The sequence below is a fragment of the Acinonyx jubatus genome, chromosome B2 (assembly GCF_027475565.1).
Source record: "Acinonyx jubatus isolate Ajub_Pintada_27869175 chromosome B2, VMU_Ajub_asm_v1.0, whole genome shotgun sequence".
Classification (NCBI taxonomy): domain Eukaryota; kingdom Metazoa; phylum Chordata; class Mammalia; order Carnivora; family Felidae; genus Acinonyx; species Acinonyx jubatus.
The window spans coordinates 44455489-44481096 of record NC_069385.1 but is presented as its reverse complement, the minus strand read 5'-3'; the positions used below and the strand labels follow the sequence as shown (position 1 = coordinate 44481096).

Below are 25608 nucleotides of genomic sequence, written 5' to 3'. Positions count from 1 at the left end.
GTAAGAGACAGCTGCTTGAAATAAATGCCTTTAGTTCTGCCAACAGAAGGCTATCTGGTGGTAAAAATAAATTCTGCTCTCAAGGGCACCTGGGTGGCTCAGTTGGTTGGGCATCCGAATTCAGCTCAGGTCACGATCTCGCGGTTTGTGAGTTCAAGCCCCGCATCGGGCTCTATGCTGACAGCTCAGAGCCTGGAGCCTGCTTCAGATTCTGTGTCTCTCCATCTCTCGGCCCCTCCCCTGCTCATGCTCTGTGTCTCTCAATAACAAATAAACGTTAAAAAAATTTTTTATTTTTTACAAATTCTGCTCTGGGATTAAATTCTACAGCAAAAAGGCCCTTATTTCTCAGGCACCTTAGAAAAAGGCTCTTGCTCTTTTATTTCTCCTGGCAGCACCCTGTCTTGGTCTTTCTTTGTTTCTAGGAAACTGTTTTGTCATTAGCATGTTACTGCTTCATCCAGAATCCTATAGCCACATTGGGCTCTAATTTCCCTGTGGATGTGAGCTCCTGGCACACTGATGTTAACTCTGACATTCTCTTAGAGTGTATTCAGCTTCGTGGCCAGAAACGGCTCCAGAAAGCATAACTAAATAGTGATATCACAGAGTGGAGCCTTTGTGGGTGAGTCCTAACATTTTTAATCAGCTTTCAGAGGTTTCTGGCACTAAGAATTGCAGATCATGGGATTTAAACCCGTATTCAACTCCAAGTAGATTTCTTGCTCTAATGTCAACCTTCTACATCACCCTAACCCTGATATGTCTTTACGGCCTGCATGACGGTGTTGAGGGAAATAAAAAGAGTATGGCATCCACATTCACCTCTCAGCTGATGACAATGTAGAAGTAGCATCATTGTGCCAAGTAGCACAGTAATCCTGGCGCTCCAGGCAGTGACCGGCAGCAGTCATCAGTAACGGTAGGAAGAAGCAGAGTAGCGAGAGAAGCAACCGCAGTGTGGAACAGGCTCAGGAGCAGACGCAACATGACGCCCCTTCCCCAAACGTGCTTGCAGGCCAGCCACAGATCTGTGTCCTACACCATGCACAGACATGTCACTCCCACAGAAAACCACTACCCATGTGATTAAGTCCAAATTCTTCAGCCTCAAACTCATAAACTGGTGCCAGACCCCTTCCCCCACCATTTCCTTCTACCACACCTCCCACCCTTGCTGTTCTCCAGTCCAGCACTTTCTTTCCAGCCTGGTCTACTGACCCTGTGAGGGGATTACACTTCTTTGCTCAGTGGTTAGTTCCTCTAAACTGTCATCTTTGCTGGGCCTTCCCAGAACCACTCAGATCCACACAGGGTCACCCACCCCTTCCTGGGTGCCCTATTGCATCTTCTCATCCTGACCCTAGAACCACCTGTATTGGACTATGGTTACTCATTTTTATGTCTGTCTCTTCTACCAGGCTACAGAGCTCGCTGAGAGGAGGGAGAGTCTTTCTCCTGTTTGTGTCTCTTATGTCAGCCTGGTGCCTCTCGTGCAGAGGTGTAAAGGGTGTCCTGATAATTAGATGAATGAATGCAGGGACACATCTTTGTGATGTTAATTAACGTACTTTGGCCTCCGGGGTCCTAGCTGGTAGCTCCTGTTAACATTTGGCTGGGAGAAGATAAGTAGGTGGCAAGACTTGCTGTTTTAGGAAAGAAGGAAATAACAAGAGAAATTCCAAACGGACACTAAAGGGAAGTGGAAGACCCACTCCGTCCAGTCCAGTGGAGAGAAGGAAGGCAAAAAAATGGAAGTCCAGAAACCAAACACTTCGTCAAGTATGTTCTGACTTCTCTTCAAACAAAATTCCAAAGAAGCAGGTCCTGCTAGTTGAGGAGAAATGGAAAGCAGGGGGATCTTATGCCCTACTCCCTCATTAGAACTCCGGAAAGAGACAAGCAGGATGACCCCAAGCAAACAGCAGGCACCCACACTCAGGGAGGGTGCTCTGATTAGTCTCCGGAGGCCCCTCTCTTCCTCTGTGGCTGAAAGGTAACTGCCATGATGATCAAAGAAGAAATGGTGGGGCTACTTCTGCACAGAGGCCATGGCATGGACAACGTAAACCAGAGGCCAAATGCAGAACTCAGCTAAGACACAAAGGGATTCACAGTAGCACCAAGAGCAGAAGTGAGGTCCAGTCTGCAAGTGAAGACCACCAGGCCCTGCGAAGCCAAGGGAACAGGCCACAGACCACCAGCCTCAGGCTTCAGCTGCAGATACCAACAGAGCCCTGTGACTGGAGGGATACCTGGAGGACTCTGCGAAGTCTAAAAGGCCCAAGAGATCTATGTTTATGGGCCCAAAGCCCTCTTCCAACCCACAAAGTCATATCCATATCTGATCATAGTTACTGCCTTGGGAAGAGCAGGGACTGGGAAAGAAATCTAAAAGATGCAGTACTGATATGTAAAAGAGCAAGTTAGATCATTAAAAGCAATTAGAATATATATTTAACTGGCCAGATGGGAGTTCCCACTTCACCTTCCTCCAAAAAGTGAGAGCCTGGCAGGAGGATTTGCCCAGCTAAACAGAAAACTGTATTTTGGGAGGTACATGCACTGCTGTATGCTATATGAATTTTCCAACCCTACTATCAATGAAAAAAAAAAAAAGATGAAGGAGAAGCAATCAGGTAGATACATCTAGTGAAAAAGGCTCCCAGCAGTGAAACAGTGATGGTGTTCTGGGGACTTCTGTGCCATTTTGTCCAACAATATGCCTCCCGTTTACACGTTCACACCTTCCTCTTTTGTGAGAAATCTGTACTTCCTCAAAACACTGAGGAGAAGAAATCAAGCTACTTAAACCCTGATTCTGGGTTTAAGTCAGTGGCTGCTGCTGCTGCCGCTCCTGTCAGGTATAATTTACATCATGGCTGCCTCTTGCTGATACCTTCAGAAGTTCTGTGAGTGCACGGGTGTGTGCATGTGTGTGTGTGTGTGCACGCACATTCATGTATGTGTGCACACGTGCCACTCTTACTGATCTTTGGGCTGGAGGGGCCTCAGGGAATCAAAGTCCAGCGTTCACAGTTTACAGTGAAGGGTGGGAGGGCTTGCCACCTACCTTGGTGTGAGTAGACAGGGAGTAAGCAGGCCCCCTTGACTCTGACGCCGTGAACTCTCCGGTCTACCTGCAAGCCCTGCTTCCCAGTTCATACCTTTGGCTCTTCTGGCCTCTCCAGCAAGACCTCAGACTTGATGCCAAAACCCAAGTGCAGACTCTCTCAGTTCTCTGCTCTACATGGCTTCTCTGCCCAACTTCTGAATCTGGCTCCTACAGACCCTGCAATCTGTGTGAGAACTCCAGAACTGGGCTCTTTAGAGTAAGAAAGGACACTGGTTGCTTCCTTCTCCTCCAAAGCCTCTCAACTGCTCTCCTGGTAATTGCTGACTTCCCTCTGTCCAGCCCACCACCTGCCACCCTACCTGATGCTCACAGCTTGCCCTGTATCTCTCTGACCATGACTGGCACTGGTTGGCCCTGGCCTTCCCACACCTACTCTTAACTTTTATTTTTGTACCACTCTGAAAATTCACATGGGGATATATTTTGTTATAGTTAGGGTTACCACATACTCATACATGTAGGTACCATGAAGGGTAACATGCACCGATTCATTTAATCCTTCAAGTGGCCTAAGATATTGCTGTTTTACTAAGGGGGAAACTGATGTTTAGGGGCATTAAGAGTTTTACACAAAACCACACAGCTAGTAAATTGTGGAATCCGAATTTGGACCTATGTCTGCTTACTTCCAAGGCCTGTATGCTTAGCTCCACGTGAGAAGTCTTCACCCTAAAGATGTTCCTCTGGCTCTGAACCCACCTCCCAATATTTTCCAGACAAGACCCCTACTCTTTGGAACCTTCATTAATTAATTCATGCCAATGAACAACTTGTTGTTTTTTTTTTTCCTTCACCTACATCTCATTGTCTAAGGACAATTTTTTTAAAGGGTAAAATAACGACTCTCATGTTATTATAAAATAAAAACAAGTAGTGCTGAGATGCTGAAATGAATTTAATTTGCCTGCAAAACTGGTCAAGATCTGCAGGGCAATAATCAATTGCACGTGCCACTGCTCATTTGCATTTTTACAGACAACAATCATTTGCATTATTATTATTTTCTACAACTTAGAGTACAAAGTGTCTCAGAGATAATGGAAGGTGGACATAATGGGAAGGGTGTGTTACACAGAACACTCAGCAGTTATTTTTACACATTTTAAGGTCTTTTGCACTTTTTGACATCCTGAACATAATATTTTATGATATGAATGTATCAAAATGTAATCACTACACACACACACACACACACACACACACACACACACAAATTGGTCTAGATTCAACTTGTGGAGAAACATTTTCTCTTCAGAATGAATATAATATAAGCACCTAGTCTTCCAGCTTCTTTTTTTTTTAAATTTTTTTTAATGTTTATTTATTTTGGAGAGAGAGACAGAGCATGAGCAGGGGAGGGGCAGAGAGAGAGACACACAGAATCGGAAGCAGGCTCCAGGCTCTGAGCTGCCAACACAGTGCCCGACGCGGGGCTCAAACTCACAAACTGGGAGATCGTGACCTGAGCCAAAGTCGGACACTCAACCAACTGAGCCACCCAGGCGCCCCTTCCAGCCTTCTTCAAGTGGAATCTATCAGAGATAAGAATTCCGCAACCAACCATGTATTACTCCAAAAAATTTCCCCCAATATCATAGGTTACTAACATTTTCCAAAACAATGTCACGCATAGATTGTACTAGGATAGTCACCTCCTATCTTTAACGGTGTCAGTGTTCACACGGCAGTCAATCACAGTACATTTTCACAGAGATAGGAAGTTTTGAAGACCCAATTAAATATTTTGACTAGAAATCAGCCTTTGCTTTGACAAAACATCCTAGCATGAAACAAATATTTACCAAAAATATTCCTAAAGGAGGATATGGGTCTATCTGTAAGATAGAACCCACTAAATTTCTTCCTTCCCTAAACACCTGTTTCCTGCCTTGAGAATTGAGGTTCTTTTGGTCACTAGTAATGGCCACTTGCTGAGTAAGGACACACCTGGTAAAAGGAAAAAGCTCCAAGACGCCAGGCACAGCTACCCAGGAGGGGTTTGGCAACTGGTGTTCAAGACTCAGTATCTAAAAGTCACCTTCTTGCCTCCTGAGGGAAGCAGAATCTGAGATAAGAATTCATATGCGAATACTTTATTTGGGAGGTACAGGAAATACTTGCAGAGGAATAGGGAAGAGAATAGAGTAGTAGGCAGGCAATAAAGGATGTCTGATTAAGCCACTATGACAGCAGGTGACTGAAGCTTCATCTGGCAGGGAAACTGGAAGAAATGGTGCAAAACAGAAACCCAGATGTATCCTACCCCAGGGGCAAAGGACCTGGGGTAGTATTTATATATCGACTCCCGGGAGCCATTGATTGAAGGCTATTCTTGAGAGGTGCTGATTTCCTGGTACTTCTAGCCTATAGATTCTGCAAACAAGGCCTTTAGACTCAAAGACACAGATCCTGGCAGCTAGAGTCAGCCAGAGCCACTGAAAGGCTAGAGGGAGAAGAGGGGCTGGGGAGAGGAGATATTGCTAGTTCCTGCTACCCCTCAACAGCGGCTGAGGAAGGATGGTTTTCCCTCCAGCGCTCAGCATTAATGTGCCTCAGCCTCTCTCTTGGCCTCGGCTTTCTTGCTTTTTCTCCTGCTACCATATTTCCCAGTTTTAATTCCAGCAAGAGAGAGCATGAGAGGGAATCTGATTAACAAACTCACTTTATCATCATCCTTGGTACAGAGCTTATCGCCTTGGGCCAGTTCACAGACGACCGGTCAGCCTCTGGACTGGTTGTCCTGGGAGAGGACCTAGAGACACCTGTCCTAGAGACACCTGGCTCTAGTGTCTGAATGTAACAGTCAAGTGACACAGAGCATGGGCACTGCTCCTGGAGAACAGCCTGGGGCTGTGAGCAACACAGCACCTGGGGGCCAGCAGGCATCATGCACAGTCTGTGCCCACACAGAGATGGCACAGGCCTGCCTCTGTCGGTTCCACACTTACATTCACCTCACTGGGGGGAAAAGGTGGGGCTTAAAGTCATTAAAATCCCTCACCTGAAGCTGTGCTTTTCCATATTTATGTTTTCCTTTAGAATGTAGTTCCTCTGGCTAGTCCTAGTTTAAAACTTACATTCTACCTCTTACCATTTCCATCTTCTCACCTGACTGTTTTCATGAACAAAAGCCTGACATATGTGCAGTAGGATTTCACTGTATCAAGAAGTGCTGTAATTCTTGGCTTCCAGGAGCACATAACATTTATTTAAATTTTTTTTTCAACGTTTATTTATTTTTGGGACAGAGAGAGACAGAGCATGAACGGGGGAGGGGCAGAGAGAGAGGGAGACACAGAATCGGAAACAGGCTCGAGGCTCTGAGCCATCAGCCCAGAGCCTGACGCAGGGCTCTAACTCACGGACCGCGAGATCGTGACCTGGCTGAAGTCGGATGCTTAACCGACTGCGCCACCCAGGCACCCCATAGGAGCACATAACATTTAAATGTGAGGCCACTGTATTCTAATTGAACCCCTGGTTACCTTCTTTATGCTTCCTGAGGGGCCTTGTTCTCTCAGATATATGTTCCCACCATGTTTTCTTTGTAGCATTCAGCACTCTGTACAACTTCTCTTTTGTTGGGTGTGTTTTTTGTTTTTTTGTTTTTTTTACTATGGGTTTCCTGACTCCCCACATAAGCCTCAGAAGGGCAGATGCCAGAATGAGGTGTTCAAATTAATATTTGTTGACTGAAATTATCATTAAAGCAAGGACCTTAAGGTTTTGTTTTTTTTGTAGAAGAGTGTGGGGGAATTAGTTTGGACTGACCCAGTAGTATCTGTGGTTTTGTCCACAATGTGACAAGGACATGTACTGGGCTGGCAACCGGCCAGCGGACAGAACTGAAGTTGTGGCCTGGGTCTCATCAGCATGGCTCAGGCCAGCAGAGTCCCGCCTTGGAGATGCAAATCTCGTGAGGAACCATCAGGTAGCTAGTGGGTTAGGGACAAGTGAGCCGGGCAGTGAGCAACATGGAAACATCTGGCAGCCATCAGGGCAAAGGGCAGAGGGTAACCCACTCAGACCTGCCTCTTGCCTCTCTTGGTCTGGGTGAGGAGAATTCCAAGTCAGGGAGGGAATTCACAGCAGTCACATTGCTGACAGCAGCCACCCCACCGCAACCCACACTCTGCATGCCAAAGCTCTCACAAGGCCAAAATAAACAGCTGCAGAAAATGATTCTTCGGGAGATCTCCAATACACTGTCCTTCTGGAGATGCTCGTGGAGGTTTGCACTCACTGAGTGCCAAGAATCAGCACTTACATTTATCATCTGTGTTCTGGTCTTCTTTTCTGATTGTGGAAATTTACACTGGGTATGAAATTTTAAAAAATTTTAAGTAGATAAAATTAAGTAGACAGAACGTCAATATTTTCTATCCTGACTGCCCTGTATCCAAACAGTAAAGCCAACAATACATCAGAGGAGAATAATAAATGGCACTCAACCTTTATGTCATTCATGAAAGCTATCCTTTGGAGAAATTGAATAAATGAGAACAACTTCCCCTAGGAAACATTCCTATAAAGACTTCGAGACTGCTGTTAATTGGCTAAGTAGCTTTCAAATCAAGGGCAATGTAGGCAGAGGCTGATTATCTCCAAGTGTAAGAACAGTAAAACACTGAGTTTCAGAAAGGCATGGCAATTAATTGCTGGTTAGGCTTAGAGCTCATAGAAACCACACACTTGCTGGCATTGTCCTGTGTCACTGAATGTATGGAGAAGAAATGGATTTCTGTGGTACATTAGGAAAAAAAGTTTTATTACAAGCTCCAGTGTAAATGTAATTGCTAAACTGTAAGAAAGGAGAAAAATCCAGATGTTCAAGGCCCTGGATCAGGATGTGAAGAATGTGTCACATTAACATGTTCACTGTTAAAAGTAAGTCTCAAAGGCAGATTATTCAAAGAAAAGTGACAGCAAAGAATTTCCCAAAACTATGAAGAATTCTCTCTCTTTAGTAAGTGCACATCTATAAATTCCCTTTGTTCATTTTCAATGCACATTATTCTTTTTGTTCAAACTGATAATAATGATATATTCTGAAATAATGTTCTTTAAGTTAAATTTAGAGCTTCAAAACAAGCAGGCTGATATTCAATCTCAAAAAGCCCTGAGGTTTCTAACCATGTTTCCAAGATTTACTGCCAAGAAAAGAGATTGGTTCTAAAACTACATGACGGTAGGGCACCTGAGTGGCTCAGTTGTTAAACGTCTGACTTTGGCTGAGGTCATGATCTCATGGTTCATGAGTTTGAGTCCCATATTGGGTGAATTTAAGCCCTGCTTTGCGTGAGCCCTGTTTTTCTCTCTTTCTCTCTCTCTCCCCCCCACCTTCACTCACTTGCACCCTCTTTCTCTCTCAAAAATAAAAATAAAACTACATGTAGGTGACAGCTTTTCAGAACTCCCTAACTTCACCGTGTTCTCACATCCAAAGGCATCGATCCCATTTCATTCCGTTTCAGCCCTTCCATAGCATGACCATGCCTGTCCTGAATAGTCCTATCATCAAGTCTGACCACTGCTCTCTGTCCTGTACATTCTCCTAGTCAATCAATGCTGTATCTGTACTGTAACCCCTCATTAGGAAGTCCATTCATTCAACAGTGTACTAATAGCCTACTCTGTGTTAGGCATTGTTCTGACAAGACATCAGTGAATGAGGCAGACAAGAATACCTTGGGGGGTATGGTATCCCAAGGTAGATAGTAGACCACAGACATAATAATGAGTAACATGTTATGCGAGAAGGTGATAAGTGCTCTGGAAAAAATAGGGCACACTAAGAGGGATCAAGGAATGGCAGGGAGAGAGGGTTGCATTCGGTGGGGTGCTACAATCATCTTGCACCAGCTCTTGAGAGTTGATGTGGCTTCTCTTTGCCAGAGCCACATTCAGCTATATCAATTCAGTGACATCACGTTGGTAACTTGAAATTCCTGAACATTTGCACCATGAAAATGTGCAAATGAGACATAGTTCAGCTTCTTTTTTCCCAGAAGAGCATCTGATAAACATTTACCAGCATACCACTGGTGTGATTTTAAATCAAATATTGACATTTGAACAAAGACATGGATGAGGTAAGGGAGTCAGCCTTGTGGGATCTAGAAGAACATTTGAGGCCATGGAACAGCCATAGCAAAGGCCTGAAGTAAGGAGCAAGACAAGCAACACATTCCTGTTGTAGGAATAATAAGAAATGCAGGGGCTCAGTCAGTTAAGCATCCTACTTTTGGTTCAGGTCATGATCTCACAGTTCATGAGATCAAGCCCCACACTGGGCTTGGTGCTGACAGCATGGAACCTGCTTGAGGTTCTCTCTCTCTCTCCCTCTCTCTCTCTGCCCTTTCCTTCTCACACGCACTCTCTCTCTCTCTCAAAATAAGTAAACTTAAAAAAAAAAACAAGAAGTACAGTAAAACTGAAAGCAGAGGGAGTGGTAAATATGAGCTCAGTGGAGTAATTTGAGACAGATTGTGGAGGATGTCATAGGTCATTGGAGGGACTATACTTTTTACTTGGAATATGTTGGAAAGCTATTGGAGATTTTAAAACAGAAGAATGTCAAGATCTAATATACTTTTTATTTTAAGTTCATTTATTTATTTTTGAGAGAGAGACAGAGAAAGAGAGAGCGCTAGTGGGGCAAGGGCAGAGAGAGAGGGAGGGAGAGAATTCTAAGTAGGCTCTGTGCTGTCAGTGCGGAGCCCGATGCGAGCCCAATATGGGGCTCGATCCCATGACTGTGAGATCATGAGCTGAGCCGAAATCAAGAGTCAAACACAACCAACTCAGCTACCCAGATGCCCCACGATCTAATACATTTTCAACCATTTTGACTGTTATGTTGAGAATAGATTGAAGTGGGGAGAGATGATGGGAAGTAAACAGATATAAGCAAGACAAGATATTCTGGGTATTCCATTCTATTGTGTAAGTGAAATATGATGGCTCAGAGTACTAGTAATGGGTGTAGTGAGAAATGGTTGGCTTCTAGACATATTTTGAAAGCACCTACAGGAAGTGCTAATTGATTGGATTTACAGTATCCAAAAAGAGTAAAAGTGGACACCAAGACTTTTGGATTGAACAGATGGAAGGATGGAGCTGACATTAACTGAAAAGTGGAAGACTATGGGTGGAACAGATGCAGGAGTAGAGCAGGGAGGGATAATCAGAAGTTCTGTTCTGGACAAAAATTAGTTTGAGATATCTATTATGTTGAGTGAAAGATGGATGTACAAGTCTGAATTTCAACAAAGAGTTCTGGACAGGAGATAGACATTTGGGAGGCATAGGTGGCGGTTAAAGTCTTGGGGCAGGATAGCAATGCCAAGGAGTACAGATAATGAAGAGAAAATAAATGAGAATTCAACTTTAGAATATTCCAAGGTTAACAGGTCAGGGAAAAGAGGAGGGCCAGCATAGGAGAGGGAGGAAGGAGCAGCCAGAGAGGTGGGAGAAAAACCAAAGGTATGGTGCCCTAGAAGCCAAGTGAAGAGATTGTGTCAAGCAGGAGGAAGTGACCAACTATGTCTAATGCTGCTGATTGCTCTAGTAAAATCAGAATTGTGAATTGATTAGAGTATTTAGCAAAATGGAGGTCACCGGTGACATTGACTCGAGTATTTCAGTGGAAAGAAGCCTGACCGGAATGGGTTTAGAAGAGAATGGGAAAAGGGAAATTTAAGACAGTAAATATAGGAGACTCTTTCAAGGGCATCTGCTGCAAAGTAGAGCAGAGAAATGGGGCAGTAGCTGGCAGCAGAACTGAGGTCAAGTGTAGGCTTTGTTTTGTTTAAAGATGAGAGAAATACAGCAAGTTTGCATGGTGTTGGGAAAGAGCCAGTAAAGAGAGAAACTTCAGAAGAGGGGAACTTTAGTCCCTCAACCTCTAAGGCTGGTTTCATTTCCCTCTTTGCTTCATTTCCCTCTTTAGCCAGCCTGATCCCATGACTGGCCTTTTCTATTATGCCTTTACTAACCCCCTAGAATGCCTCCCTTTTGTTACTCCTTCTTTTCCAAGCCCACCATTTTCTTTCTTCTCTAGAACTCTTGGGTTGCCAGTTGGCTTTACTACAATAGATTTATGCTACTAACCTCAACTGAACCTACAGAGCTGTCCAAGTGTTCTTTTATTCTTATATTCTTTCATGGTTTGTTTCCTAGCAAATGACCAGCAGTGTTTATTCTAATTTTTTAAAAAATACTCTTAATCAGCATTCATTCAACACACATTTATTGAGCAACAGCTGTGTTGCAGACCCTGGGGGCCTGACACCCAACCACCCACTGCTCCTCGGACTCTCAGCAGATGACCTTTACTCCATTTTACCGAAATGACTGATTGAATTTCTTCAATCTTCTCCCCTATGTTCTCAATTTGTAAAGACATCCTTTCCATCATTACTTATAAAAGATAAAGTTTCCTTGCTTATCTCAAAGATTAACTCTTTTACTTGGGCCTTGATTCTATACCCTCTTATATTTAATACTTTTAATTTAACAATATTTAATATATTTAATGTCCTACCAATTAATCTCATTATGTCTTTAACATTGTCCCTCCCCGATTACGGTCCCCTTCCTTCCTTCCAGAGGTAACAACTATATTGACTTTTAAACAAATCATTTTTGCTTTTCCTTATGATTTTTTTCATATATAGAAAATATATATACACATATATAAATATAAATACATTCATACAATATACATATAAGATAAATATCTGTATATGCATATACATACACACATATATGTGTATGTGTGTATATATGTGTGTAGATATATATATAATTTTTTTTAACAATATAGTGTTCACTTTTGACAAACCTGGAGTTCTGTTTTGTACTTTAAGTAAAATTAAAGGCTAGTTATGTATGGAGACAATTTTGGCAATACTAGATCAGCCAAAGAGATTCTCTGGGTTATAATTTGGCTTCAGCTTCCCCTTTTGGGCCCTGTGTACAGGTCATAAGTGAGTCCTGGAAACATGGAGTTAGGGCATCTGGCAGGAAAATGGTGAGGGGTGGGGTGCTCTGCATTCCTCTGCTAAGTACACCATGGCTTGTCTTCACATTAGCCCGCCTGAAGCTCTGATCACTTTACTCTTGTTATGTCCCATCTTTTTTATTATTATTATTAATTTTTTCTTATTTTAGAGAAAGAGAGCATTAATGGGGAGAGGGACAGATGGAGAGAGAGAGAGAGACAGGGAGAATCTTAAGCAGGTTCCATACTTGGTGTGGAGCCCCGAAGTGGGGCTTGATCCCACGACCCTGGGATCATGACCTGAGCCAAAATAAAAAGTTGGATGCTCAATCGACTGAGCCACCCAGGAGCCCCTATTTCTGCTCCATCTTTAATTTCTCCTGTTGTGTCCAGAATAAATTCTAAACGATCAGGACAGCATTATAGTCCTACATAAAATCCCACATAAAGTTTTCGTTACCTTTAGAGCAGTATTTTCCCCTATTCCCCTTTTTGCTTCTTATGTCAAACTAAACTACTGTAGCTGTTACACTGAATGAGCAGGATTCATAGGACACAATCAGAAGACAACCTGGTTCCTTCCCCTCATAGCCCATCCCACCTGCTCTGGGGCACTCGTCACTATCCTCAGTGAGGTTTCAGGCAGCTCACTTGTGAATAATGAAAAGTTCTGTGGTCAACGGGAGTCCTAATAATAGCCTCATTCCAGTAAACTGTTGAGTCACACATAGAACTCCAAATCTCACTCAAAGCCTCTCTTCCCCAATTAAGGCTGCTCCAAACTGATGCTATGAGAAAAGAGAGCATGATGGCTTCTTTTTTTTTACTGTATCTGAGCTTCTGACCATGACTCTCTGTCCTCTGTTCATGGGGCTAATCCTGGATCCTCACAGAAGGGGACCCAGGGAGAGACAAGGGTAGGAGCAGGACAGTTACTGCCTTCACTTGTGGCAAGGAACCTGGCACTGGTTTCCTCCAGCTGGAAGAGGTGTAAAGCTGGTATTTCTCTTGGTGTGTGTTTATGGATCTATGGAGGCTCCACCTGGAATATATCCCTCCATTACTCCTGAGATAGGGATGATTTTTTTCTCCATCCAATGTCTTCCCTCAGCCCCTGGGACTTGGAAATCCACTCCTTCTGTTAAGGTCACAGCCGGCTTTAAGAAGACTATTGGGCAGACTAACTCTCTCTCCATTGTGGCCACTTCTAACCCAGGGAATAATCACTCAAGTACCCTTTGTCCCAACAACTTCCATTCCCTACACAATTTTCCAGTCATAGATTTTGACTTTAGGATTTTCCAGTCACGGGTCCAGTAGCAGCCTCTCATCCTTACAGAATCCAGTGGGCACATCTCTGAGTAGTGTCCTTAAAGTTCCCTTTTAATTGGCTCAAGAGGAAAGGAAATACTTCCAGAAGGGAGAAGGGCTGCCACAGTACTCCCACAACTTTCTCCAAAGAAATTAACTGTCAGATTTCTAATCTCTTGCCAACAATAATCTCTTGTATGTAAATTCTAATCTTTTGTACATCCTCCAATTGTGTAAGGTGCCAAGAGATGCAGAACTGGTTTTTTGCCAACCTCCTCTGAAAGTCCTGTGAAGGTGGTCTGGAAACTTAACTTTGAACAAACAGGTATGTGTCATCAATTCCTTTGATTCTAACTTTTGGGAGCTGCAACTAAACTGAGACAGAACTTGCTACAGGATACTATTTTCTTCTAAAAGACTCTGTCTGGGCTTTTCTCTGGGCTCCCTCATGTCGTTTCCTCCATCTGGAATGTCCATCTTTCCCGTGTCATCTATAAGGCTCAGCTCAAAGACCACTGCCTGCAGAGAACTGTCCCAGATTCCCACAGCTACAAGTGACCTCTCCTTCCTTGCACCATTTTTATCCTTCTCAAACAGTGGTTACTCATACTCTGCCCTTGCATTGAAATTATTCCTGAGCGTGCATTTTCCCTTACTGAATATGAAAGCCTTTGCCGCAGAGAATCTGCCTGTATGAGTTTGTCAGGGTTGCTATGACAAGTACCACAGACTGAGAAACATAAATAACAGGAATTTGTTTCCTCACAGCTCTGGAAGCTTGAAGTCTAAGATTAAGGTGTCAGCAAGGTTGGTTTCTTCTGAGGGACTCTATCCTTGTCTTGTTGATAGCCATCTTCTCTCTGTGCCTTTACATGGTCTTTCCTCTGTGTTGTCTGTGCCCTAATCCGCTCTTCTTATAAGGACATCAGTCAGATTGGCTTAGGGCCCTCCTCAGTGATCTCATTTAACTGCAGTCACCTCTTTAAAGATCCTGTCTCCAAATCCAGACACTGACTGATGTACTGGGGGTTAGAACTTCAACATGTAAATATTGAGGGGACATAATTCAGCCCTTATCAACACTTTATTATCTTTATACCCCAACCTGTTGTCCACCTGGTGCTTATTTAACATGTGCTTGTTGTCTTGTACTGAAGAACTCCTTGAAGACTTGATGCCAAAACCCCCGAGAAGACAGCATGAATTATAATACTTGTGATAAGAGAGTCACAGAAGGTTCTGACTCCCCTCAGAGTTGGAGAGCATTGGGGATAATTCATTCCTTTTTAATAACTGAGGCTTGGAGTGTAAAGGAACTAGTAACTGAAAGAAAAGAGGAGGAAATGGTGCTGACGGATTACACCAACGAAAGAGATACATGAAGTATCCCTGGCATGTAAAAACTGACACGCCCTGGCCAGATACCTTTTTCCCTTCGATGTGGCATATTGCCTGGCAGGGACACCAAGGGACACACAGGAGAGCCTGACTGCTCCTAACATCAGTGACCTGAAAGCAAATACTGCCTCCGAGCAATGCCACTGCCTCACTTGGGATCTGTTACCTATTAATTTATCTTGTTCCCGAACATATAGGGCTTATTGTTTCCATGATAGGAAAAATAACACATACACAGAGTAAGAAAACACATCTGTAAAAAAATAATTACACAAGCTAGGAAACGAAAGTCTTTTCTTCAGGAAATCTATAGCCCATATTAGAAGAAAACACAGAAAATTAAGTGTGAAACTTCCAGGTAGAGAAGTTTGGGGAAGGGCAACAAAATACACACTAAGAAAACAGGAGGAAAGAGCTAACAAAGATACAAGAAGAAAGTAACAAAAAGAAAACAAAGATATGACAAAGACAGTCGATAAAACTAAAGCTGTTTCTTTGGAAAGACCAATAATATAAACAAATCTACGGCAATGTTGCTCAAGTAGAAAGAAAAAATATGTGAAGAGTGTTTATAATGAAGAAGGAGCATAGGCACGAAGGCAGCAGATGAAAAAATTGAAAATGTGATGAAAAACGTCATGCTAAATTTTCAAGATTAGAAGGAACGTACGAATTCTTAGAAAAATATAACTTAACAAATTATACAGACTCCATGTGTATAATCTATATGCAGTCCACATAATGTACAGAAACATCTGATATCTACATACATATGAGTATAAGTTTGTGTGGGTTATAACATGTATCTCAAAAAGAAACACCAGGCCCAAATACTTTCGGAGATAAGTTCTAGCCAGATATTCACGGAGATAATCCCAATATTAAACAAACAAATTACCCTACAGGAGGAGGACAGATAAAATGAATCCTGACCACATGCTACAGATAAATTCCAAGTGGACTAAAAACTCAGTATGACAAAATGCTCAAAATCCCAAGTTTAAAAAAAATTATCATTTCATACCCATCATTTTGAAAAAAACAATAAAAGGCTGAGAATATCAAGTGTTGACTGATAAGGGGTTAATATCCAAAATATATAAAGAAATCACACAACTTAATAGCAAAAACACAATCTGGTGAAAATAATGGGCTGAGGACTTGAACGATAACTTTTTAAAAGAAGGCATACAAATGGCCAACAGGTACACGAAAAGGTGCTCAACATCAAGAATCATCAGGGAAATGCAAATCAAAACCACAATAAGATATCACCTCACACTGGTTAAATGGTTATTATAATAAAAGACAAGCAATAACAAGTGATGATGAGGATGTGGTAAAAACAGAACCATGTGCACTGTTGGTGGAAATGTAAAGTGGTGCAGCCACTATGGAAAACAGTATGAAGTTTCCTCAAAAAATTACAAATAGAAATACCACATGGTCCGGTAATCCCTCTTCTGGAAAGGAAATGAAAACAAAATCTTGAAGAGATCATCTCTGCTCCTATGTTCACTGCAGCATTATATATAATAGCTAAGAGGTAGAAACAACCTAAGTGCTCATCAATGGATGTATGGATATAGACATATATATACATACACACAATGGAATATTATTTATCCATAAGAAAGAAGGAAGTCTCACCATTCGTGACAACATGAATGAAGCTGGAGGGCATTGTGCTGAGTGAAATGAGCCAGACAGAGTAAGACAGATACTACATGGTATCACTTATTTGTAGGAATTTTTTTTTTAAGTCAAAACTCATAGAAACAGAGTGTAGAAAGTGGTTGCCAGGACTGGAAGGTGAAAGAAACAGGGAGAGATTAAAAGGTACAGACTTTCAGCTATAAGATGAATAGGTCTGAGGATGTAATGTAAATGTAATGTAAAACATGTGAATGGGCACCTGGGTGGCTAGGTCAGTTGAGCATCCAACTCTTGATTTCAGCTCAGGTCATGATCTCATGGTCACGGCATCGAATCCCACGTCGGACTCAGCACTGACAGCTTGGAGCCTACCTGGGGCTCTCTCTCTCTCCCTCTCTTTCTGACCCTCCCCTGCTCATGCTGTCTCTCTAAAAATACATAAACATTAAAGAAAAAAAAATTCAAAAACCCATGGTGACTATAGTTGATAACACTGTATTATGTAATTGAAGTTTGCTAAGAAAGTAGAACTTAAATCTCATCAATCAATCAATAATAAATGTGTGAAGTAATGGATGTGTTAATTTTTGTTATGGATGTGTTAATTTAACTAGGTGAGGGCAATTTATCTTACAATCTTATTGGTCAATTATACCTCAAAAAAGCTGAAATAAAAGAAACTACCAAGTGCTGCCAAGGATATGGCCCAACAAGAATGCTCAGATACTGTTCTTGGGAATGTCAACCGGAACAATCTCTTCAGAGTTTGGAAGTGGATGGATGTTAATTGCCTAAACATTAGACATTTCACTCTTCTTCCTTGTCTACCAAACCCTAAAAAATTTAGGGCAGTAACATCCTGAAGCTCAGTGTATGAATAGTGTATGGTTTAAGCCGATCATAACCAACCCATATTCTTTTGCCAGACACTTGCTTTGCCATTTCCTTAACACCAAGGGGTTGCAAACCCATTCTAGCCAATGGAATGTAAAGGGAGATCTGATGAGGAACTCCTGGTTCCCAGGACATGAGAGTATCCAAGGGTGGGGCGGGGGTAGAGGTGCCACTGTCCTCCTCACCCATGTCCTCCTAAGTCAAAAACAGCCCAACCCTAAAACTTAAGAAGGTTTTTTCCTCTTTGGGAAACAAAAGCAAAAACAAGCAAACAAACACATTTTCCACATACTCTATTCTCTTTTTTGGAACACTGAAATGAGGCTGTGATGACTAGAGTTCTAGAAGTCATTCTGTGATCATGAGGTGACAAGCAAGACGAATAAAGCCATCACACTAAGGTAGCAAGAGTGAGAGCATTAAAAGTGGCTGGGTCTTTTGCTGACAAAATAGGGCACTTAAATCTTTTTCCTTAAACAACTGTTAGCGAGCTTTCTTATAACCCATAATCAAAAGTTTTCCTGGGGCACTTGGGTGGCTCAGTTAGTTAAGCATCCGACTCTTATTTCGAGCATCTCTCTTATTTCTGAGCATCATCTGATTTCAGCTAAGGTCATGATCTCATAGTCCATGAGTTCAAGCCCACATCAGGCTCTGCCCTAACAGAGAGCCTGCTTGGGATTCTCTCTTCCTCTCTCTCTGCCCCTCCCCCACGTGTGCTCACTCTCTCTCTCTCTCTCTCTCAAAATAAATAAATAAACATTTTTTTTTAATTTTTTTTTCAACGTTTATTTATTTTTGGGACAGAGAGAGACAGAGCATGAACGGGGGAGGGGCAGAGAGAGAGGGAGACACAGAATCGGAAACAGGCTCCAGGCTCTGAGCCATCAGCCCAGAGCCTGACGCGGGGCTCGAACTCCCGGACCGCGAGATCGTGACCTGGCTGAAGTCGGATGCTTAACCGACTGCGCCACCCAGGCGCCCCAATAAATAAACATTTTAAAAAAGTTTTCTTGATAAAACAGTTGTCTAGTAAAGTGAAAGAAAAGCTAAAAATCCAGAAATTCTTCTCCTAGGTGTACATCCTAAATAATCCTCTCAAATATGCCCAAGAAAACATGTCCAGAAATGTTCATTGCAACACTGTTTGTAATGGTGAGAAACATCAAAATGACCTAAATATTCACCAACAGGAAATATGGATAAATAACTTGAGGTCTAGTCATACAAAAGAATACTCTAGAGAAATTTAAATAAATAAACTGGAATTACGTGAATCAATAGACTAAATCTTAACAGAACACGGAGTAAAAAGAATACAAGTTGCAAGAGGATTTATACAGTATGTTACATTTAGATAAAATGTCAAAACTTGGGACACAATAGTATGTATTGTTTAAAGATGAATTAACTTATAATATACATGTAAACCATGCATGAGAATGTTAGATATCAAATTCATTATACCATTTATTTTTGTGGAGGAAGGTAAGGAAGTGGTATAGAGGACTAAATTCCACCTGTAATATAACATCTAAAGCACTCCATGAATACTAATTACTATAAATAATAACCAGAATATTCTAAAACTTCTCTAAAGGCACAAATGCTATAGCATTTCATTACTTTATAAGATGCATCAAGTCCTCCTTGCCTTACCCTGGTCATGACACATCAAAGCTTACAGCATTTGAATTGCAAAATTTGAGGCCTATAATTGGTGAGAAATAACACACAGAATAATCTTAACGTGTCAGAGACTCCCAAGGTAATTTCTGTTGCTATCAAAATAATTCAGTGAGTCATAAGTTTCTTTGCAATGTTGGTCACAATCCTTTGCGAAGTGCAATTCATGCAACCTGGATTCAAGGTTCATATAAGTATCATTCCTGCAATTGCTCTTATTCTTGTAATCCTCTATTTTTCTAGGACAAGTTGTAAAATTGTAACAATTTCATCCTTGTGTCAGAAAGACCCTGCATTTCAAAATCACAAACATTTCCAGTGTTCTGACCTTAAGGCAAATAAGAAGCTACGAGGGAATTCAAGTTTATTGGGAAAAAAAGGAGATGAGAGAAAGCGCTGTTTGTCCCAGGCAAACAAGACAGTCTTCGTTCTACATCAAAGGCCAGAAAAATATCAGATATAATTAATATTTCACTCTGGAAGATTTTTTCCAGTGTCCTTAAAAGTAATATTTCCTGCATAGACTTCAAAGTGAAATTCTGCAAAATCCTTTTAGACCTCTGTGCTAAAAGAATTACGTAGAAAAGAGTTGATGCCATAAAGGGACAAAGAAATTCCAAAGTCCTGTGTCAAGCAAACAAGAAGGGGCCAGGGCATTTTGGATAAATGAGACCAAGCTGTGAATGCCTCAACTGTAAGTTCAAGAAGTAGATGATGATTGAAGAAATAAGGTAAGTGCTCACAACAACACGGTGGGTAGGGATTGCTGGGTGGGTGACCTTGACTAGCCACAGAGGTCCCTGAACTGAGTGGCTCTGCTCTGCCTCATCAGGGTAAGTGATACAAGCGTCCAGCAATTCCCTGGCCATTATCCCTTAAGAGAGGGGCACCTGGGTTGTTCCATCAGTTGAGCATCTGGCTTTGGCTCAAGTCATGATCTCATCATTCAGGGTTCAAGCCCCGCATCAGGCTCTGTGCTGATGACAGCTCATAACCTGGAGCCTCTTTCAGATTCTGTGTGTGTCTCTCTCTCTCTCCCCCTCCCTTGCTCATGCTCTGTCTCTCTCTCTCTCTCTCTCTCTCTCTCTCTCAATCTGTCTCTCTCAAAAATAAACTTTAAAAAAAAATTAAAAAAAAAAAAAAAAAGAATCCCTTACGATGAATGCTGATTCTAATACAATGATTTGCAGTCTGAGTTAAAAGGACCATAAGCCTCCAGAGCACGAGCCGGAAAAAAACCCATCCATCCCTTGAATCAAGAGGTTGGAAATAATAGAGTGGTACCGTATTTCAGTCCAACTGTAGTGCCCCTGTTGTAAGTTTCTGCTGGGAGAGCTGACCTGAGAGGATGGTCTGGGAGGTGGCTCAAGTCAGAGAATTAGAATGTAGGCACAAAACAGGGCTGGAGAGAAGGTGTGCAGAGGCACCAGAACATAGCAAATAAGGAGGGCAAGGATTCTGTAGGGAGAGAGGATCTACAGAGCAAAGCAGAAGGTGAGGTTAGGATAAAGAGAGATAAAGGAAGAAGGCCAAAGATAGAGGAGTAGGATGAGGCAGTAGTGAATATAATGTACAGACACTAAAGAAAAAGGCAAGTTCTGGTGGGCAGGATGAGGCATGCCAACTGCTCCTTCGTGTAGTGCTCAGCAGGGCTTCCATCACCCTAAGGCCCCTGGTGGTGACTCAGAGACTCAGTTTCCAGCTGCAAAGCCCCTCCAGGCCTCTGGGCTGCAGTCTCTATAACTCCACTGGGGCCCCATCCCCGCCCCCGCTGTGCTTAACTGCCAGCACAGGCACAAAGCTCCCTCTCATTTCCAGTTACTTCGCTTGGGGCACTGCCTCCTCCCGGGGCATGTGTGGTCTCCAGTGAGTCCGAGAAACGTGTTATTCCCAACTTTCCACTCCTCATTCCCACTTTCTCTGTTCCCGCAATCTGACTTCCCCACCCTGAACCTGACCACTGACCTTAGGCATTCTCTCCAAAGGCCAACCTTTGGAACCTCTTCCCGTTTGGGAAAGAGCTTGCTGGCAGGTGCTCTGCGGTTCCACCTGCGCTGTCCAATAGAACAGTAGCAGCACAGATAGAGCAGAAATATGTCAGAGGGAAAGACTGAGAAGGAGACAACATCATGGCCTATGTCTGAGTGAGCAGTTTCAGGAACACAAACTCCAGGAAACGAAGAAGGTGAACCAGAAACAAAAGCATCTCTACGTGGAGCAAGGAGGCTGAGGCAGTCTTCTGACCTACTTCTGGTCTTCATTTCCCTCTTAGCCCAGGGGACTTGCTCTCTGAATAGACCAGGGAGGAAGCAATTGAAAACGGCTGGCTTAGGTGAATGTGTGAGGAAAAGAGAGCTTTTCCTTACAGCAGTTTCTGATAAGGACGTACTTTCAGCTCTTGTCTGCTTACTGCTCCTTCAAAGGAAAGCTCTAGTGGCCTTACCAGTTCTAAGCTTTCAGTACCCTATCTGTCTTTTCTTGCCCTTGGGAAACAGAAAGAAAGAAAGAGAAGCTGAGCTTCTGGCTCCACATGTCCCTGTTCTGGATCTATCTTTTCCCATCTACTTTGGGTAGCCAACTTGCTTTCTGAACATCCTCTTCCTGGACTTCAAATCTCAGTCCGAAACAAAAGCTACTGTATGTTGTATCTGAAAGTTGCTCAGAGAGTAAATCTTAAAAGTTCCTATCACAAGAAAAAGAAATTCATAACTATGTATAGTGATGGATGTTAACTAGACTTAGTGTGGTGATCATTTTGCAGCACATACATATGTCAAATCATTATGTTGTACACCTGAAACTAGTATAATGCTATGTCCATTATAAATATTAAAGAAAAGGGGCACCTGGATGGCTCAGTTGGTAAATCATCCATATCTTGGTTTTGGCTCAGGTCATGGTCTCACAGTTCATAAGATCAAGCCCTGCATCAGGTTCTGCGGTGGCAGCATGGACACTGCTTGGGATATTCTCTTTCTCTCTCTCTCTCTCTCTCTCTGCCCCTCCCCTGCTTGTGCTCTCTCTCTCTCAAAATTAAAAAAAAAAAAGCATTGATTGTTCACATGTACCAGAGTAGTTGCTCAGTTTAAACGGTATTACCCTAGGGTTAATCATTTTTACTATGTTTACTGAACATAGGTTTTCCATAATTATTAGTTGACCAGCTCCCTGACTGAGAGTATGTTCATTTTCAGATGATGATAACCATTCTTTTCTCTCAGGAGTCACATGGATAAAATTAACATTCTAGGATAAAAATTAAATTTATATATGTTTATAGAATTTTTTCTCAGTCCAAATTTGACATCACATTTTGGTTTGGAGAGAAGCTTGTTGAGTCATAACTTCAAGTTTGCAAGAACTTCACAAAGGGTAGAGAAAAGCTCCTGTCCTAAATTATAGAGTTTAGATAACTGGAGTTGCTTTTTCCTGAGAGAAAACCGAATGTTTAAGGGTAAGAGCACTTGATCATTCCATAAAGCACTTATTACTGTATTATCACATGCTCTCTCTTCTTTCATCTGGATCTCCACCATTTGTTGGTTGGTAGTTCCTATCAGAGCCAGAAAGCATGTAAGCAAGGCCTACAATTTGTATTATTTTCATCCTCATCAGTAATTGAACTTTGATTATCTACTTCCTGTCAAGTGCCATTCAAGAGACTGCATGGTGAGACCAAGAAAGCGTGCAAAGATCTCTCAGACCCTGGAGCCCTCCCAGGAGCAACAGGTTGGTGGGAGGTTAGTGGCAGGTTGTAAGCTGCCATTACACTGCTCTTGCCATACATAAATTCAATTTCCCTTCAGTTTTTAAAGTGGCCCTAGAATCAGGACGCCTGGGTGGCTCAGTCTGTTAAGCTTCTGACTCCGGTACAGGTCATGATCTTGTGGTTCATGAATTTGAACCCCAAGTCCAGCTCTCTCAGAGCCTATAGCCTGCTTCAGATTCTGTGTCTCCCTCTCTCTCTGCCCCTCCCCTGTCATGTTCTGTCTCTCTCTCTCTCTCTCAAAAATAAATAAACATTAAAAAAAATTATAAGTAAATAAATAAAGTGGCCCCAGGATCAACAATAGCCAAGCTATGGAAAGAACTCAAATGTCCATTGCCTGATGAATGGATAAAGAAGATGTGGTATATATATATAAATGGAATATTACTCAGCCATCAAAAAGAATGAAATCTTGCTATTTGCAACAACATGGATGGGGCTTGAGTGTATTATGCTAAGCAAAATAAGTCAGAAAAAGACAAATCCCATATGAATTTACTCATATGTGTAATTTAGGAAACAAAACAGATGAACATAGGGGGAGGTGAAAAAAGGGAGAGAGAGAAAAGTAAACCATAAGAGACTCTTAATGGTAGAGAACAAACTGAGGGCTGATGGAGGGAGGCGAGTGGGGGGATGGGCTAAATGGGTGATGGGCATTAAGGAGGGGACTTGTTATGATGAGCACTGGGTGTTGTATGTAAGCGATGAATCACTGAATTTTACTCCTGAAACCAATATTACACTATATGTTAACTAACTAGAATTTAAAGAAAAATTTGGAAGAAAAAGTAAAATAAAATAAAATAGGTCAAGTTCTGGTTCCCAGAAGGAAGGTGGGTGGAGGGATGGGTTAAATAGGTCATGGGGATTAAGGAGGGCATTTATTGGGATGAGCAATGGCTGTTGTAAGGAAGTGGTGAATCACTATATTGTAGACCTGACACTAATATTACACTGTGTGTTAACTAGCTGGAATTTAACTAAAAACTTAGAAATAAATAAATAAAGTGGCCCCAGGGAATGGAAGCAGCTCAGATATTTAAGGGGAAGATCAAGGGCTTGGGGGTCTAGCACACCAAGCCTGATTCTCTGCTCAATCACGTAATAGTTGCAATCTTGGGCCAATCAATGAACTACTCTAAACTCCAGTTTTCTCATCTGTAAGATATAAGTAAAAATGTACACATACTATTGAAATTTTGCATAAATTAAATCAGTGTATTTAACTCGGCGAGGCCCCTGGAGTCAAACTACTTAGGGTTCAAATTCTGGCTAGACCAGGCTTTGATTCTGTGTGTCCCTCTCTCTCTGCTCCTCCCCCTCGCTCTCTCTCTCTCTCTGAAAAATAAACATTTAAGAAAATTATTTAAAAAATTCTGGCTAGACCACTTACTCGCTGTGTGACTCTGGGCTAGTTGCTTCAAGTCGTTAAGCCTCAATTTCGTCAACATTGATAAAAATGATTCCTACCTTATCGGGTAGTTGTGCCCAGCAAACGACATTATCCACAGGAAGAACGTAGCACAGTGGCTGGAGCGTCCTAAGTGTTCAGATGAAGGTTAGCTGTTCCAGAAAGCACCGCACACAACAAACTGTTTCCGGTTCTCTTAACTAGGTTGCAAATTAACAGGAGGCAGTAGTGCTAGAAATGCCTACAGGCAGATCCTTTTCTTCACAAAGCATTTCTTTCTCGCTCTTTTTTTCTTTTTTTCTCCTTTCAAGAATGTTCTGGTACACATTAGCAAAATACCTTGGGGGAAGGGAGCCTAGAAAGGCTTTAAGTGTCCGTATTTTCTTCACAATGAAATCCATGTGCTTTGCGTAGAAGCAGCGTCCTGGAAAGGGGCCAGTTACACTGAGTGCCTAAGATCGTAAATAAAGTATAAAGGAAGAGACTTCGTGAGTCCAGATTAAAGATAGATCCTTATTATCGTTAACATCTCCATTAACATTTTTCTACACACGCTTTTTTAAACGTAAGAATTGTGGTTGGCTGAGAAACTGAATTTTATTTAAGAGGTAATTGTGTAGGTATTTCCAACTGTAGAACAATGTCCCTTTGAGTAGTAATGAAATGTGTAGTTTTGGAAAAACGTTGAGACCGAAGTTTCTGGAGGCGCTGGTTGGCCCCTGCTGCTGACCCCAGGCAGGCCACGCCTACCAGCCTGGCCTGGACCCCTCTGGGTTCTGGGGTGGGGGGGATTCTGCCCCTTCCTTCCTTTGTGGGAGCTTCCTCGGTGGTCAGCAGACACGTCTTCGATCGGGAATCATCTTTACTTCCTGTATGCAACGATGTTTCGTGTGCCTGGCCGATTCTGATGTTCATTCTGGGTTAGGAAAAGATGGGCAAAGTTACGGTTTTCACTACGATAACTCTTGTGGGGTTTCGCCATTTTTCGACTCCTTCACTTTTCCTTTCTGCGAAATGATTTTTTTCACCTCCAACACACTCAATGTGCTTAAAAAGTGATATTTCATGGTTACCAGAAGGGAGGTGGGTGGGGGGATGGGTTAACGAGGTGATGGGGATTAAAGAGCGCGCTTGTCCCGATGAGCACCGGGTGATGTAGGCAACTGTTAAGTCACTATTTTGTACACCTGAAGCTAATATGACGCTGTAGGTTAACCGGAACTAAAATAAAAACTTTTTTAATAGGTGCTATTTCATGATTACCAGGGGCTGGGTGGGGTGGGCAGTTCTTGTTTAATATTTCATTCTGTTTGGGATGATTTTAAAAAGTTCTGGAAATG

The 25608-nt window shown here is 42.3% G+C and overlaps 1 long non-coding RNA gene across 1 annotated transcript in view; it reads right to left on the bottom strand.

The window, feature by feature from the left end:
• Nucleotides 1-24888, bottom strand: part of LOC128315537 (uncharacterized) — a 65285-nt gene extending 40397 nt beyond the window's left edge. Inside the window, exon 1 of the long non-coding RNA XR_008298374.1 lies at nt 24328-24888. This is a non-coding gene — a long non-coding RNA (uncharacterized LOC128315537). The remainder of the gene's footprint in view (nt 1-24327) is intronic.
• Between the last annotated feature and the right edge of the window lie 720 nt (nt 24889-25608).